This window comes from Paramisgurnus dabryanus, chromosome 13 (genome assembly GCF_030506205.2).
Source record: "Paramisgurnus dabryanus chromosome 13, PD_genome_1.1, whole genome shotgun sequence".
Lineage (NCBI taxonomy): Eukaryota > Metazoa > Chordata > Actinopteri > Cypriniformes > Cobitidae > Paramisgurnus > Paramisgurnus dabryanus.
In genome coordinates this window covers 25,828,097-25,842,952 of record NC_133349.1, presented here as the reverse complement: position 1 = coordinate 25,842,952, position 14,856 = coordinate 25,828,097, and positions in this window count along the sequence as shown.

The following is a 14,856-nucleotide window of genomic DNA, read 5'->3' as shown; positions in this document are numbered from 1 at the left end:
TCATCAAATACCATAAATCTGCTTAATCCTGGCCTCAGGTAACCCAGAAATACTGGTTTGGTGGTATAATCCAAATTTAAGAGTCTTATAAAAAATAATCATTTATAAGAAAACATGTCGAACGCACTAAGAGGGTTTTGCATCTGAACTCTTGAGTTATAACTAAAACTTTGGGGACATTGATTGTTATATCTAAAGTTTGCTGAAATAAAATGTGATCATTCCTGATTAATGTGTTTAATAAGAATATATTTTATGTTTTTGACCTACTTTTACTGTACATTTTTTGTCACAAAATAACCAGTCTGGTTTCAAATGCGGTCACTGTACAGAGACTACGCTGCTCTCAGTCATTGAAGCCCTAAGGCAGGCAAGGGCCACCCCCAAATCATCTTTACTGATACTGGACCTAACTGCTGCTTTTGACACTGTCAGTCACCACATCCTCCTTTCGACCCTCAAGGCTATGGGTATCTCTGGTACAGTGCTGCTGTGGTTCAAGTCTTACCTCTCAGGTGGGTCATTTAGGGTATCCTGGAGAGGTGACAGCTCCGAAGCCCAACATCTTAATACCGGGGTACATCAAGGCTCAGTGCTTGGACCACTATTCTTTTCGAAATACATGACATCCCTGGGTTCTGTCATTCGAGAACATGGCTTTTCCTACCACTATTATGCAGATGAAACACAACTCCACTTGTTGTTCCACTCGGAAGGGCCATCTCACTCTGGATGAAGGATCACCATCTATAGCTAAACTTTACAAAGACGGAGCTGCTTGTCATACCGTCTGACCCTAAGATTCATCACAACCTTTCCATTCAGCTATGTTCTTCGACCATTGTGCCTACCAAGACAGCAGATTTTGCCAGCACCGCCTGCTCTTGTAGATTCATCCACTACAATATTAGGAAAATTAGACCTTTCCTATCTGAGCATGCTACACTAGTCCTTGTCCTGTCCAGTTTGGACTATTGCAATGAGTTACTGTCCAGACCCCCAGCCTGCCCACCAAACCCCTATAGATGATCCAGAATGCAGTGGCAAGAGTGGTCTTCAGTGAACCAAAGAGTGCACACATCGCTCCTCTCTTTATCAAGTTACTCTGGCTTCCTATAGCTGCTCGCATTAAATTCATAGCTCTGCTCCTGGCCTTTAAAACCACCACTGGGTCAGCACCCCCTTACCTTCACTCACCTATACAGCCTTATGTACCCTCTTGATCCCTGCGCTCTGTCACCGAGCGACGGCTTGTGGTGCCATCTCAAAAAGAGATAAAAATCACTATCGCGCACCTTCTCTGGATCTGTTCCACAGCCAGTCGCAACACGATCTGCTGACTTTGTATTTGTCTTTAAGAATCGGTACAAACCATAGACTGTAAAAAAAAGATGGACGACGCCTGTTCACTCTCTTCCTTTGGTGAAAAGTGAAGCCGCAAGTGTCTCGATATGGCGCTGACATCTTGGGTCTTGAGTCTGCGCACTAGCGATTTCGGGACCAGTCATGCGCACTAGTGAGCAGGAAGGGAAGCCGCGAAGTCAAAACCCCGCCCTCGCTCTCGTAGAATGCGCATATCACACGATATCACAGCTGTCAATCATGACGTGACACCACCGTTTTTATATCATTAAATAACTAACTAAACACAAACCTATTTTAAAAACAAACATTTGAATTTACATCAGCGTGATAAAAACTACAGTAAATGACAGAAACCAGCTTCGGAAAAAAGATAATTGAAGTGTAATTAATTTTTTTAGTTGGTCCCAAGTCCCATTGAATAACATGGGGAGGCGGGGTTTATGACCTATACTGGGACCAGTCACTGGGGGGCGATCGAGACGTTTTGGCTTCACTTTTCAGGGCTTGTGCGGCACGCTTGGTACAAACCCATCTCTTCGGCCAAAACCTCACTTACACAGAGCTTAATGTCTTTTTCTATTTTCCATCTTAATCTGTAAATGTAAATGTGCTACAACAATAAAAACAACAATAAAATAAATATTACGACCATAATGACAAGCACAATAATCAATGGCAATAACAATTGTAAAATTATAACTTAAAAGCTTCATTAAAAAGATATGTTTTGAGTAATTTCTTTAAACAATAAAAAAATGGAGCATTACTAATAGGAAAAGGGAGATAATTCCACAACCTGGGAGCAACACAAGAGAAAGACAAAGCGAAAGACCTCCCACCCATAGTTTTGAATTTAGATAGAGACTTTGGAGAGAGTGGCTCCATCTGTTCATGAGCTGATCTTGACACTAACTTTAAGCCCAACATTAATCACACATTTAAAGATTAGGATCACGCTGAAGGAAAAAAAGTAAATGATATCAGTGAAACATTAAATCTCCATTTCATCCAGAAATCCCACAAGCATCATTTACATTTTCCTGGCCAGAAACTCTCGCCTGTGTTCTGCATCCAATTTCACTTCAAAGATCTCTGACTGTTTCTCTTTTTTAACTTGTGCAGAGAATTCATCAAACAACAGAGCTTTGACTTGCATAAATGCTAAACGCACAAATATTTCATATCCTTTTGAAGTAATAAACCTTTTAAATATATAAAACTGCATTTGCATTTTAGGGAACACAAATTTGGCATCAATAAACTCCACCAAACGTTTTCTCTTATTGCAGAATGGTATTAAGAGTCAAGAGGGATTATATCCAATGCATCATGAGATAGATCAAACCAGCAGTATTCTTGAGATGTCTGGTGCGAATCATCGCAGTCGGTTTGAGGTCAGGACTCTGGCTGGGCCGCTCCAGAAGACAATATTTTGTTCTGTTGAAGTCTCTCTGTTGTTGATTTACTGCTGTGCTTTGGGTCATTGTCCTGTCGGCTCGCCCTACTTATGCCGAGCTTCAGTTGGTGGACAGATGGCTTTACATTTTCCTGCATAATGTTCTGATAAACTGGGCAGTTCATTTTCTGTGGCAATCTATTTAAGCACAGAGGAGGTCCAATCGTGATGGCTCTCCAATGTTGGTTGTGATGCTGGTTTGTTTTGAAACACCCAGGTGCTTTATTCACACAACATTTGTTAAAGGGATAGTTCCACCAAAAATGAAAATGTTGTCATAATTTATTCACCTCATGTTGTTCTAAACCTGTATGAGTTTTTCTGTATGAGAAGATATTTTGATAAATAAAGCTAAGCAGTGGTGTAGTGGTGCCTGGAGAAGTGGGTATACACTTTCATTTACACCCCCATTTTTTTCAAGAGCGGCCCAACTAGGGTTAAACACTGTGTGTTGTAAACAGTCACATGTAAAACTAGTCATGCATAATTAGTTTACTCCAAAATAGGCTAGTTTTGTCACTTAAAAGGACCGCTCCACTTTACCATTTTGTAATCAATTCAGCTGATCTCCAGGTCTGGCAGTACCACTTTTAGCATAGCTTAGCATAATTCATTGAATCTGATTAGACCATTAGCATCGTGCTCAAAAATAACCAAACAGTTTTGATATTTTTCCTATTAAAAACTTGACTCTTCTGTTGTTACATTGTGTGATAAGACCGTTGGAAAACGAAAAGTTGTGATATTGCTAGGAACTATACTCTTTTTCTGGCATAATAATCAAGGACTTTGCTGCCGTTAACGTGGCTGCAGCAGGCGCAATGATATTATGCAGTGCACGTAAATAACTATTGAAAGTTACAAAGCGGACTATTTTAGAAAAAATTGTCTTCAAATAAAGGAAAAATATAATTTTTTAAAGGCCTACTTCTTAGCTAGTTGCTCGATTAGATATCTAAATAATGCTTTAAATTATTTCTAATAATGTAATAGTTTTTTATAATAATAATTAAATTAAATTATTTTAATAGTTTTTTTAATACTATAAAAGATGCAACTCAATGCCACTCGCCTCTTATAATCTCCACTCTCTATTTTGCCATTTATAAATAAGTGCAATTTGATCTTCTTGTCTTACAAGGTCAGGATAAAAAAAGATGAAATCTAAAACTACAGACAGCTCCATTAGACATTAGTGGACCAAGTCATTATGTTTAGACAGAGACTATGATATTTCACAGAAAAGTGAATCAAATCATGGGTTACCTCTGTACTACATATTTAAACAGAAATTTTTAAATAAATCATAACTGAGACAGTGATTAAAGGAAATGTAATGAGAGAAAAAGACATCAGCCAGGTGAAAGTTTGCTCCTGTCTAACCTTTTATAGATAATTGTATTGCTGACAAGCGAGTGCATCATGCATTCTGGACCAAGATAAAAATGTACAGTTAAACTATATATAGCTATATTTCTACACATATTTCTTAGAGTAATGAGGACCATTGTTATATTATCTTGCGTCAAAAGGCACATAACATTACCCAGTTGCATTGCCTTCATGCTCTTATTGTTACACTATTACCATTCCAACACACAGCATTATCATTCCAATACACAGCATTCCAATGCTTGCTAGATCCAACATTACAAGAAATATTGGACATACTAAGGGTAACCCCTCATACTTACTAATTATCTTCCCAATCTACCCTGATTGTGCTATGTACATAATAGCTAAAATTGGTCCTCAATAGGATTGCTGTCTAAAATCGCAGTCACAATAGACTTTTAACATGTAAAATTTCAACACAGATCCCTGTCTGTATGGACCTGGGATATATCATCACATGCTAAAGTGTTGTTTTTTAATTACTGTATTCACACCAATGTGCTTGCACAGATATTGCTGCTGTAAAAACTGTTATTTTGAGTTTCTCCATCACCTGAAAAGGTCACGCTATCAGTCATCTTTTCACGCATCTTCACGTGACATTCAGAGAAAAGATATAGATGCACAATATGTAAGAAACAACAAGACACCGCCATATTTTTTTGAGTGGCGAATATATTTGAATATATGTTTGATTTTGAAAAAGATTTAACACATTTGACTAAATATGTGTAAAATATCATTTTTTACAATGGATGCATGTCCTTAATAAATTGTCAATATTTTCATGTAAATCTGGGATGGCATGAGGGTAAGTAAATGATAAACGAATTTTCATTTTTGGGTGAACTATTCGTTTAAGTGGAATCAAAGCAAGACTTGCCTTTCTGTTTTTCATCCATGTTATTGTAATTTGAAATCCTGCCATGGATAAAATGTTTTTGAAAAAAGAAATGAATAGCATAAGAGTATAGCTTAGGAAAGTACTGGGCAACAAAAATGTTATTTTCATAAGCAGGGTACAGCCTCTTAAGTCTTCGACTCATTGCTCTCTGGAAAGAATTAACTAACTCTTCTTAATTTGCCAACTTGGAGGCAGAAAACAGTGACGACTGGTTAACATCAAACCATTGCCCTGGCAAAAAAGAATTCTTTCCTGTTATTCAAAACAGTCGTAGTCCAACATCTGCGATTATTTATATTGAACACAAAAACGTGTAATACTATATTTGCAATACATTTAAAATGCAAGGTTTTAATTGTTACATTAAAGTGTTATTGCATTAAATAATCATTTAGAAGTTAAACACAGTAAGATTGTATTGCTTAATCCTGACCAACAAAAGTGGCCTATTACTCTTTGACAGGGATGGGCAGTTTTTCAAATGCTGTTTTCATGCATCAACTAGTTCAGACCAGACACCAGAGTTCAGGTAAGCAAATATATATGTGCAGCTTTTAGTGGGCAATAATTGAAATGTTGGAGTGGGAAAAAAGCAAGGGCGATTGAATTATTGGGTGTGATGTGATTTGTGTTATTATAACTGTCGCGAAAGGAAATTCAAATTCACACTTGCACGTTGCACGACTGAGACAGAGTGTGGAACGCTGACAAATAGGCCTACACTTTTGACTTAAAGGAAAACCACAATTTTTCTATATTTTACTATGTTCTTACCTCAACTTAGACAAATTAATACATAATACTATCTATTTTCAATGCATTGAGGAAGAGCACTTAGTTTGCAGCATTTCGACCTCAGCGCACAGTAACATCTTCACAGGAGTGATGATATTACTGCGCCAGAGGTCGAAGTGCTGCAAACTAAGTGTTTTTCCGCCATACAATATAGTTCTAATTTTTTATCCACTTAAAAATCACCACGTTGTATTTCGTGCCACCATACTTACTCGTGTAACTACTCATGTAACAGTCTTTGAATAGGGAAAACATGGAAGTGTTTGGTTGCTTCTAAATTCTTCCCTGTTTTGATCCTAAGGAATAAATGGGACTAGGCTAAATGCTTACACATTTACGACACGCTGTGCAAAGATGAAGTGCACACATCAAAAAAAGATAGGTATGTATTCATTCGTCTAAGTTGAGGTTAGAACAAATTAAAGTATTGAAAAATGGTGGTGTTTTCCTTTAAAGGCCCTTTCACACGTGACGCGGCAAGTGGTGGAATCAGCACACAGTTGCTGATTTCTCTTTAGCTTTGTGCAGTTGAAGCCTTATTTACACTTTTGCAATTCGCATGGCTCTACTCTATGGCGTGAAGCTGCTGAACCCGCAGGCTCCTCAGTACACTATAGGCTTTTATGCTTGATGTGCTCTTCGTTGTATAATTCTGTAAATGACAAAGGGCGACTCGTAAGTAATTGTTCTCAAAACCGTCAAAATGCAGCGATGAGAAGAAAATTATTCGTAGTTACACGAATAATTTGTCAAACACCTCTCGAGAAGTTTGTTCAGTTCGTGCCGAAGTTTGTTTGAGAAGTTTTTCTTCAAATATAAACTGATTAGGTTGTGGGTCATTTTGACGACACATGAAAAAATATTTATGATGTTTTTATAAAACATCACTTTACTTGAATGGGTGTTCATAAGGCTGACATGACACCTTCATAACCATGACATGACAGGTGTCATGAATATGAAGGAGATTTTAATGCATGTTTATGACAACTTTCATTAAGTGTCATTTGTTCAATTATGTCATTTTTATTGCAAAGATGACATTGTTTGAGATGTTTTTGTTATGACAACTTGACATTAACCAGTACATCATCACTTGTCATGACAACTTGACATTAACCAAGACAACATAACTGACCACTTTTTACCAGTGATACAAACTGAATTTGTCATTAAAATGTCATTAAGTGTTAATACAATGTAAAATAGTTTTATAACAGCATCATGAATATTTTTCTTGACCTCAGCTACAGTGGTACAAATATAATTTGTCATTAAAATGTCATTAAGTGTTAATACAATGTAAAATAGTTTTATAACAGCATCATGAATATTTTTCTTGACCTCAACTACAGTGGTACAAATATAATTTGTCATTAAGTGTTAATACCCTGTTAAATAGTTTTATAGCAGTGTCATGAATATTTTTCAGTTCATAATGTTTATTTGACCGAGTATTAATAATATTTCACATAGTATTAACACTAAATGAAATTTAAATCACAGTTTAATGTAATGTTAACCCACAAAGCTAGGTAGTTCCCTTTCAGTCGGTCACTACGACGTCACGTCGTGATCGACGAATTGGGAACTCGCTTAGAGAGACCAATCTGCTTCGAATACTACTAAAACGGCAATGAACTTGGCATTGAGATATTTGCATAATGCTGGCGCCGCCCCGCCAGGTGCGTATATAAGCAGCAGGTGCAAATAGGGAAATTAGCTTTTATTCGCTTCGAAAGCCTGCAGTATCTGCTACTGAGAAGCTACTCTACTCTGTTGGGATCTGATTGCTGAAGTTGGTTGTACTAGCAGTACCACAGCGGACGCTTCGCTTATTCCACGGCTCTACATCTGTTTGTTGTTTTTGAGTTTAGTGTGTGCGTTGCCTTCCTGTGCGCTCATCAACTAAGCATCTGAGTGAATTTCCCTAAAAGAGTGATACGAGATAGCTTTGTGCCTTGTTAAAGGCAGCCACTCTCTCGTATATCCGGACATCAGCGTCCTTTTCAGGATGGCTTTTCGTCCGTGCGATCTTGGGTGCGGCAAATACATGGGTCCGAAGGACGGTCACGAGCGTTGTCTTTCGTGTTTGGGCATCGAGCACGCAGAGGCAGCGTTCGCTGGGGGTAAGTGTTCTCACTGCGAGAGCATGTCCCTTGTGGATTTGCGGAGACGGTTGTCTTTCCTCCGGGAAAAGCGCAACCCTCGTCATGCGAGTGCTGAACGCCGCCACGGTGCGGCTGTAAAGCTCTCAAAGGACGACCTCCGCATCACTGTGCTGAGCCGGTCGGGGGATTCGTCCTCTCAGCCTCCTCATCCACAGCCGGTTGATGTGCCTATGGAGACTTCAGCGTCGTGTTCTACGATGTCTCTAGAATCCATTGTGCCTCCCTCCGGGTCCACTGACGCCGCAGCATCCGAGGGTGGGCCTCCTCCCCCTGACATGGACCCCGACGCCCTTCCTCCCTCTGGTCGGGTTGGGACGCCGGAGTTCGATCCAGAGATGGTGGCCGTGCTCGCTCGAGCGGCGGAGACCGTAGGGTTAGAGTGGGTTCCCCCCCCTCAGCCCGAGCCGTCCCGCCTGGATGATTGGTTCTTTGGAGCTGCCCGGGTGTCACAACCCTCTCCACCGGTGCCTTTCTTCCCCGAGGTGCACGAGGAGCTGACTAGAACCTGGAAGTCGCCGTTTTCCATGAGATTACGGCCGTTTCAGCCCTCCCCCCTCACCTCCCTCACCAGCGGAGCCGCTAAGGGTTACACGGGGATCCCTCCCGTGGAGCGTGCTGTCGCGATGCAACTGTGTCCGGCTCACGCTCCCTCTTGGAAGGACCGCCCAACCCTCCCCTCTCGTGCCTGCAGACAGTCCTCCGGTTTAACGGGCGCTGCCCACCAGGCATGTGGAGAGGCGGCTTCAGCCCTGCACGCAATGGCGTTGCTGCAGGTTCATCAAGCGAAGGCCTTGAGGGATCTGCACGAGGGAGGACACGACTCGCCTGTCCTTTCGGAGCTCCGGGCTGCCACTGATCTGGCTCTTCGCGCTACGAAGGTGACAGCGCAGGCGATTGGTCGTGCCATGTCCACGATGGTGGTCCAGGAACGCCACTTATGGCTATGTCTGGCGGACATGTCGGATGCGGAGAAGAACAAGTTCTTAGACGCTCCCGTGTCCCAGGCTGGTCTCTTCGGTGAGTCGGTGGAGTCTTTTGCCCAGCAGTTCTCCGCCGCCCAGAAGCAGACGGAGGCGATCGCTCAGATCATGCCCCGGCGCAAGCGACCTGCATCTCGCCCTCCAGCGCCGGCGGCCCCGTCTGCTCCTCGCCGAGGGCGCCCTGCGGCGGCTGCCTCCACCCCCCCCACTAGAACATCTTCCAGGCCACGGAGGGGGAACAGCCGTCGGCAGCCCGCCCCGCCCGCCCCACCCGCTTCCCGTGGTAAACGGAAATCGAAGCGGCCCTGAGACGGGCGACCTGGATTCGGATGGGATCACTCTACGGGAGACGGTGATGGCATCGCTCCCTCCACCGGTAGAGGGCCGGGTGGAGAATCTTTGGTTTCGTTTTGTTCTGTTCCGCCGGCTTCTCAGCCGGCACCCACAAAACCACAAAAAGAGTGCATTCCTATTCCTTCTCCAGGTCTCCAGAGGATCGAGAGAGATGTGAGCGGGCATTTACGTGCTCTTCCTCCCTCTCCTCTATCGCCAGCGGGTGTCCTGAGGAGTTCCAGCTCTCCGCTGAGGAGACGGGACCACCAGCACCCTCCTCGGAGTCTGTGCTCTCCGCTGAGGAGACCAGACGACCGTCACCCTCAGCGGGCTCAGGTCAGTGTCACACACACATACTGTAGATGCTTATGCTGTCACAGCAGACGCACCGGCAGTCCCACCTGTCTCGCTTCGCTGCCCCACCGCGGGTACTTCGGTAGTGTCGTTAATTCTCCTCGTACGGTGCCTGGGTGCTTGGCTTCAGTTCCCAGCCCGTTTCGTTGGGTTTTACGCACAATCCGCCTCGGTTACAAGATCCGGCACACCCCAAAATTCTCGGGCTTTCGTTTCACTGTGGTGAAAGCGCCCGATGCACATGTACTGCGTGCAAAGTTCGATGTCCTGTTGGCGAAGGATGTATCGAGCCGGTCCCTCTTACCGAGATGATGATGATGATAGGGTTTTTCCAGCCTTTATCTCATAGTACCCAAAATACGCGGCGGGTTACGATCGATTTGATTTACGCACCGGCTCTACAAAGGTGTTCTTTTGGACGATAACGCCGAGGCTCGTATTTCAATATTCAGATCGTTTGCAGCCTTAGACCTGTAAGACGTGTACTTTATGTGTCCATCTCCCCTCGCTTTAGACCGTTTTTCGCTCTGCGTCGTGGGGTGGGCATATTAATACTAAGTACATCATTCGAGCTGTCTCTCTCTCTCCGTGTCTCCATGTGCTAGTCACGGCTTTAAAATATCAGAGAGAGGGTTGTTCGCATTCTGCTTTTATGTACGTCGACTTATAATAGCCCGTTCTTGGCAGACGTGCGCGAACACAGAGTTAATGCTTCGGCATCTCGCTCGTTTATGTCTTCAGGTCGACTGGGAAAGAGTACTTTGCCCCGTGCAGAGGATCCTTTTTCTCAGTATGGAAACTAGACTCGATCGACTAAATGGCGTGTTTTACAAGAGCGCGCAACCAGTCAGTTCTGACTTGCCTCGGTTTAATTCGAGGGAAGTACGCGGTCCCTCTGAAACAATTTCAGAAGCTCCTGGACATATGACAGCATGCTGCGGCTGTGACACCGCCCGAGCTGCTTCATATGAGACCGCTTCAGCGTTGGCTTACGATCGAGTCTCGAGGAGAGCGTGGCGCACCGGCATACACCGTGTAAACATTACACCTGCGTGTCATTCCAACTTCCCCGTGGTAGACCCGGCATTTCCGATAGACAATGCGCCCCTGAAAGGTCTCCTGGCATTCTGTAGCATGTATGCCCTTAGCACGGGATGATCGCCACGTATGACGGGCTTGCAGTCTCAGGGGTGTGCATAGCACCCCAACTGCCGCGAGCGGTGCGCTGTATATCTGGGACTTGTACGCTCCGCTGTGGAGATGCGAGGGAAGGATGTATTAGCCGACACCGACAACATTGCGACTGTTGCGTTATTTACCGTTAAGGCGGTTTTGCGCTCTCGTCACCTGTCGCATCTCGCTCGTCATCTCCTCCTTTGGAGTCAGAAGCATCTGAGGTCCCTTCGTGCCATTCACATTCCGGGCTCGCTCAATACAGCAGCGGACGCGCTTCTCGAGCTGCGCGCCCCGGCGAATGGCGACTCCACCCCCAGACGGTCCAGCTAATTTGGAAGAAGTTCGGTCGTGCGCAGACAGACCTGTTTGCGTCGCCGGACGATACCCACTGTCGCCTATTTTATTCACTAACCGAGGGCAGCCTCGGCGTGGACGCATTGGCACACAGCTGGCCTCGGGGGATGCGCAAATACGCATTCCTTCCAGTGAGCTTAATCGCACAGACACTGTGCAAAGTCAGGCAGGACGAGGAGAGCCTTTTTATTAATCGTCCGTACTGGACGACTGGGAATTGGTTTTTCATAGTTAATGCTCCTCGCGACAGCCCTCCCTGGCGGATTCCCCTGAGGAAGGACTTTCTTTCTTAGGAAGGGGCACATTGGCACTCGCGCCCCGACCCGTGGGATCTCCATGTATGGTCGTTGAGCGCGCGCAAGGTTTAGGTGATTTATCGCAAACGGTATCTAACACCATCGACGCGGTTCGAGCACCGTCCACAAGACGGGCTTACGCGCTTAATGAAACCTTTTTCGTCACCTGGTGCTCTTTGCAACGCGAGGACCCCAGAGAATGCCCCATTAACATTGTGCTTTATATCTTCAACATAGGTTAGATGGTAGGCTGTCCCTTCGCCATTAAAGTTGATATTGCCGCTATTTCTGCTCGTCACTCACTCACTTATCAATGGCAGATCAGTTGGCCAGCATGATTTGGTTATTACACTATAAGAGGCGCTCGCAGGCTAAACCCCTCGCGCCCTCCTTCTATTCCTCCTTGGGACCTGTCCATGGTGCTGAAAGCCCTTCAGGCCCCCCCGTTCGAGCCTTTGCAGTCTGCGAGTCTGAAGCTTTTATCAATGAAAGCTCTGACCCTGCTAGCTTTGGCCTCAGTGAAGAGAGTAGGGGATTTATATGCATTCTCTGTTGACGATTCGTGCCTTCAGTTTGGTCCTGCTGCCTCGAGTGTAACATTGAGGCCCAGACCAGGCTACGTGCCCAAAGTTCCCACCACTCCTTCAGAGATCAGGTGGTGAGCTTGCAAGCGCTGCCCCCGGAGGAGGCAAACCCAACCATGGCTTTGTTGTGCCCCGTACGCGCACTGCGATTCTACGTGGTCCGCACGCAAAGCCTCAGGACCTCAGACCAGCTCTTTGTTTGTTATGGTGGCCAGCAGAAAGGGAAAGCTGTCACTAAGCAGAGGATGTCTCATTGGATAGTTGATACTATCGCCCTGGCTTATAACCTTCAGGGTATTCCTTGCCCCTTTAATTTGAGAGCGCACTCCACACGGAGTGTTGCCTCATCTTGGGCTCTCGCTCGTGGTTCCTCGCTAACAGACATCTGCAGAGCTGCTGGTTGGGCGACACCTAATACGTTCATTAAATTCTACAGTGTTCGTATCGAGCCTGTATCCTCTCGTGTTCTTTCCTCACCAGGGGGAGCACGGAGAACAGTCTCGCAGGTCGGCTTGCAGCCTCCAACTGATGCTTCATAACTGTGTCAGTATGGAAGGCCTTCAGAACAAAAATGCGTAATGGTTTGAATTGTTCTTCCTCCGCTGCCTTGGCAGCCTTTGTTGCGGAGCATTGGCTGTCAGCCTTTCACTAGCTGTGTCCTCGCGAACCTACGTGTCTGGCTCGGGCTCCACATTGTGTCCCACCGGGTTCCATTGTGAGTATTTTTCCGTGGGGTTAATCCTACCAGCCCACGTTTCCCTTAGCAGAGCACTGCTTTGCTTACACAGCCACGGCTGTCATTTTTACCTCAACTATGGTTGACTTTCGCCCACCATTAGCCCTTAAGAGGGGCGGTGGCTTCCGCAGCGTTCCTATCCCGCTCAGGTAGGGCGCTTCCCAGTCGCTGGCACTTCTGTGGGGTTAAAGGAACAACTAGTGCCCGGCCTTCTGCCTTAAAACCTACCTCCTCCTCCTTAAGTGGAACCGGAGGGCTTTTACGCAGTCACTGGAAGAGGTCAGCCCCTAGTGGCGTTTTGATAGGGATTCCCAATTCGTCGGTCACGACGTGACGTCGTAGTGACCGACTGAAAGGGAACGTCTCGGTTACGGATGTAACCCTCGTTCCCTGAAGGAGGGAACGGAGACGTCACGTCCCGTCGCCACAGGTGCTGCCACCTGCTGTTACGGCCGGTCACACTTTCCGGCTTTCTCAGCGAATAAGAAGCTAATTTCCCTATTTGCACCTGCTGCTTATATACGCACCTGGCGGGGCGGCGCCAGCATTATGCAAATATCTCAATGCCAAGTTCATTGGCGTTTTAGTAGTATTCGAAGCAGATTGGTCTCTCTAAGCGAGTTCCCAATTCGTCGGTCACGACGTGACGTCTCCGTTCCCTCCTTCAGGGAACGAGGGTTACATCCGTAACCGAGACGTTTCCTAAGTTTGATAATTATTGTTTATGATTTATAATAAGTTGTGTTGTAATGGTTTATGTCAAGTTGTCATAATAAAGATATCTCAAACAATGTCATCTTTGCCTTAAAAATGCCATAATTGAGTAAATGACACTTAATGGCAGTTGTCATAAATGTGCATAAAATCTTATTCATGTTCATGACACATGATTTTCTTTGTTTTTATTTCCTGCAGGGCAGGAGAAGGCAAGAGGTATGAAAAAATAAAACGAAAGTTTCTAAGCATTTGCACACATCTAAATGCTTTTTGGCATTCAGAAATAGACCCAGATAGATTTCAGCCTTAAAGGGATACTTGCACTGAATCACCAATTTGACATGTATTTTGTGTATTTTCAAAATACAAAATACTGTATTTGTATTTAAATACATTTTTCGACACAGTATTTTGTATTTGAAATACATTTCTATGTATTTATGCCCATCTCTGCTCTTTGTTCTGGTTTCTTCCTGCAGAACATAGACGTGTAAGCTGTTATCTCACTGCAGTTTCCAGTTTCCTTGTTGCTGGTGATTTATTTAAGGCACAGTTATCCTATTAACCCTCGTCTGGAGAGACACTGAGCTCAGACAGCAGACACACACCCATGATCAGGGTCAGTTTATCCTCAAAATGTCTCATGAAACAGCATAAAAACCTTATTCATCAACTATTTGTATAGCCAAAATCATTAAAGGATTACTCCACTCCATGTCATCCAATGTCTTTCTTTCTTCAGTCGAAAAGAAATACATTTTTTTAAGGAAAACATTCCAGGATTTTTCTCTATATAGTGGACTTTAGTGGACCTCAATGGTTTGCAGTTGTAATGCAGTTTCAAAGGACACTAAACCATCCCAACCGAGACATAACGGTTTTATAGCAAAACGCTAATTTTCAAAAAAAAAAAAAAAACATTTAAACCACAACTTCTCGTCTTGCACTAGCCGTGACGCGCCAGTGAGCCTTACATATTATGTACTCATGGTGAAAAACATATGTGAAACACACACTTGCGGACCATTTTAAACAATAAACTGACACAAAGACATAAATTGGTATAATTTCACATTCAACAACGTCAGAACGGTCCTCTTTCTCCACAGTTGTAAACACTTGGGCGTTAGTTATGCATACATCATGCGTGACCTTTCGACATGTTAACGTAATCATGCTGGTGCATCACAAGGATAATGCAAGACGAGAAGTAAAAGTACTTTTGGGGGGGCAAAAATGA